Source organism: Nicotiana tabacum, chromosome 2 (genome assembly GCF_000715075.1).
Source record: "Nicotiana tabacum cultivar K326 chromosome 2, ASM71507v2, whole genome shotgun sequence".
Taxonomy (NCBI): Eukaryota; Viridiplantae; Streptophyta; class Magnoliopsida; order Solanales; family Solanaceae; genus Nicotiana; species Nicotiana tabacum.
Genome location: NC_134081.1, coordinates 56,306,560 through 56,310,728, shown reverse-complemented (window position 1 = coordinate 56,310,728; position 4,169 = coordinate 56,306,560). Strand labels below are relative to the sequence as shown.

Below are 4,169 nucleotides of genomic sequence, written 5' to 3'. Positions count from 1 at the left end.
TTATGCTCAATTATACTATTATTCCAGCATTATATATGCTAAAAAACTAATTTTTTATTTTTTATTTTATAAATAAAATTTATTTGTTCTATAGGTTCTATAAAATTTAAAAAAGAAAAAGATAAAAGTTGATAATTAAGAGGGAAAAATAGGTAAATGACAATCAAAAGTTTGAGAAATCTAGTTGAGTGACCTTCTGGGTGCTATAGGCATAGTTAAGTGATTTTTTCGTTAAAAACGAAAGAAAAATAACTTTAATAGATAATTTTGGATAGTTGAGTGATCATTTAAGTAATGGTATAAGCTACAGTCAGTTCTCCATTAATATTGCAGTTAAACAATTCCTATTTTATGTGTCAAAAATAACATTGTTTCCTTCCAATTTTTAGGTTGAGCGACAAGTGGAAGATGGTTTTTGTTCCAATAAAAAACAAATGGAAGTGGATTTTCACATTCCTGGTCCATTCATGGCTTATTAGCTATCTAAATTATTATTGAGGAATTGATTAGTGGATGTATACATTATTTTTCTTATAGTGTTATTTTTATTCACCATAGATCTCCTTAGATTTCAATCAATCTAATGTAACAAAAATAATATAAAAGCAAGCAATAAACGGTTACATTATGTTATGAATTACAAACTGTATAATATGTGAATATAGAAAGACATTGTATTGTAGTTATTCCCATTGGACAAATTGAAGAGGACTTACCAATATTCTTTTGGTAACAGTTTCTGAAAATTAATAATCCCAACCAACCAGATTTACTCAAAATATCTTAAAGATTTCTAAATAGGTAAGAAATTTAACTATACTTTATTTTGGTAAATAAGCTATGTAATTATACACTAAAACATAGAGATTAATTTTTTATGAAGTCTAAAGAGTTGGTAGGGAGATCACTTAGTTTAATTGGTCATATTTCACTTACGATATGAATGAACAGTTTAGTATGCCTTTTTACTAGGGGTCTAATCTTTATATATATATATATATATATATATATATATATATATATATATATATATATATATATATATATATATATATAACATTTTGCTACATATTATATTTTTTTACACTAACAACATATATAGAAGGTCAACCTTTTTTTACATGCATAGCCTGTGGCATTAGCACATGAACACATGAAACTGGTGAAAAGCCAAAAGTGTTGTAAAGCGAGCTCGCAAGCCAAGTTTGGTTAAGGTTACGGGAATTCCCAAGGAAATTGCCCTCAAAGTTGGGAATTTCACACTATACCCCAACCACCCTCCTCCCCCAAGCCCCACAATCCACCCCCCTTAGTTCTCTTGGGGGGGGGGGGGTGGCTGCTAAATCCCCTATAAATTTTCCTGTTTTCTCTAAAGCATAAACCCAACAACTCTATAATTATTCTCACTGTATCTCTATATTCTCTGTCCTTTATGTTCATCTCTTGCAGACTCTCATAATGCCTGCTCAAGTGATGCCTGAGAAACCTTTTACCGAAGTTCATGCCATATCGAAGGAAATTGGTTCTGCAAATTTTATGAAAAGGTAATACTCCATCCGTTTCAATTTATGTGAACCTATTTCCTTTTTAGTCCGTGCCAAAAAGAATAACCTCTTTCCCTATTTGAAAATAATTTACCTTTACGCAATGATTTATAGTCACACAAAATATATGTGCCTCATTTTACACCACAAATTCAAAAGTCTTCTATCTTTTTTTAAACCCCGTGCCCAGTTAAATGGGTTCACATAAATTGAAACAGAGGGAGTATAAATTCTATCCTCAGTTTCATTTTAGATGACAGTCTTTTATTTTTTAAAAATAATGACACATTTCTATTCTTTAACTTTAAACTTCATACTTTACTTTTAATAATAATATGGTCTCGTTATAAGCAAGGAAATAATGTTATAAGATGTTTAAAACTTATTTTAGTATGTGTCAAACACTTTTTCTTTATCATCGCTATATATAATGAAACGACCAGAGTAGTATCTTTCCTCACCATTCAAGAAGTTCTTATTTTTCATGCATGTTTCTGCATGAAAAAGCTGTAAAGATCTTATAAAATATTATCGATCTCTTAATTCGAAAAAGAAGAAAGAAAAAGGAAAAAAAAGAAGAATAAACCCTTTTTCCCCGACGATATTCTTTTTCCACACTTTATTGTCTCCAACCCTCACGAAGCCGGTAGCTTTTCCAAGAAAATATAAACTCTGGAAAGCGCGTTTAAACAGCCACCATTGATCTTAGAAAAATAATTGAAATACTACTGAAATAAAATATACTCATTTTTCTTTTGTTTACTTATCTAAATTCATTATTCTCCTTTTCTTTTGTGTCCTGCTTGCTTGCTTAATTCCTCTCTGTTTCATTATATAAATGACATTTTTTAGTCTGTCTTAAAAGAATGATACCTTTCTATTTTGAAATCTTATAAACCATATAAGTGTCATGAATATTTAAAATTACAAGTTCTATTGGTACATAGCTTATGGTATGCAACAAAAGTCTTTTTTTGTTAAGTTGGTGTTGAGTCAAATATCGCTATATAAAATGAAACTAAGGAAGTTTGACTTTCTTCTTGTTGATCGTAGAATTATTTGTAACTGAGGATTAATTTAATCTCCTTTCTTTTGTACAGGCTAGAAGGAAAGATTGCAATTGTAACAGGTGCAGCTAGAGGAATTGGAGAGGCAACAGTGAGACTATTTGCCAGACATGGAGCCAAAGTTGTAATAGCAGACATAGAGGACAACATTGGCAATGCTCTAGCCAATTCTTTGTCACCTTCAGCCACTTATTTTCATTGTGATATTACATATGAGGAAGATATAAAGAACTTAATTGACTCAACAATTTTTAAGTATGGACATCTCGATATTATGTTCAACAATGCTGGAATTTTGGGAAACCAAAAAAAGCACAAGAAGAGCATAGTCAATTTCGATCCTAATGAATTTGATAAAATTATGTCGGTTAACGTACGAGGAGCTGCTCTGGGAATGAAGCACGCGGCTAGGGTTATGATCCCACGAGGCTATGGTTGCATAATTTCAACTTCTAGTGTTGCTGGAGTTATGGGAGGGCTAGGACCACATGCATATACAGCTTCAAAACATGCAATTATTGGGCTAACAAAGAATGCTGCTTGTGAATTAGGGTGTCATGGGATTAGGGTTAATTGTATTTCACCCTTTGGCGTCGCGACATCAATGTTGATTAATGCATGGAACCATTGCAATGAAGATGAAGGAGACGGAGGAGAAGAAAATGGGGTGAAACTTGGGGGTGCCTTGTGAAGAAGAAGTGGAGAAAATGGAGGAATTTGTCAGAAATTTGGGAAATTTGAAAGGCACAAATTTAAATGCTAAGGATATTGCTGAGGCTGCACTTTATTTGGCAAGTGATGAATCCAAATACGTAAGTGGTCATAATCTTGTTGTGGATGGTGGGATTACTACCTCAAGAAATTGCATTGGCTTGTAGTGAGAAAAAAAACGTTTTTTTTTTGTTTTGTTATACAAAGAGTTATCTCGTGAATGAACGAATGTGGTGTTTGGATTTGACTGAGGAAGAATTGGTTCTAGATTAGTGTTTAGGAAAATACAATTGTTTGTATTTGGATTTGACTTTGGAAGAATTAGTTTTGGAACATAAGTTATTTGGATTTGGTTGTTTTCCAAAGTCTTTAAGATTTAATTTGGGTTCAATTCTATTGAAAGCTATCACCGAAGGAGTAAATATACATTTATAGCAAAGGTTTCCATATGATTAAAATTTCCATAAGATCCTCGAGCACAACAAAAAGAATTCATATGTAAGTGGTCATAATCTTGTTGTGGATGGTGGGATTACTACCTCAAGAAATTGCATTGGCTTGTAGTGAGAAAAAAAAAAAACATTTTTTTTTGTTTTGTTATATATAGAGTTATCTCGTGAATGAACGAATGTGGTGTTTGGATTTGACTGAGGAAGAATTGGTTCTAGATTAGTGTTTAGGAAAATACAATTGTTTGTATTTGGATTTGACTTTGGAAGAATTAGTTTTGGAACATAATTTATTTGGATTTGGTTATTTTCCAAAGTCTTTAAGATTTAATTTTAGTTCAATTTTATTGAAAGCTATCACCGAAGGAGTAAATATACATTTATAGCAAAAGCTTCCA

The 4,169-nt window shown here is 31.6% G+C and overlaps 1 pseudogene; it reads left to right on the top strand.

Annotated features, from left to right (window-relative positions):
* The first annotated feature begins 1,371 nt into the window (after positions 1-1,371).
* LOC107762703 (short-chain dehydrogenase reductase 2a-like) lies at positions 1,372-3,670 on the top strand (annotated as a pseudogene).
* Positions 3,671-4,169: the final 499 nt, after the last annotated feature.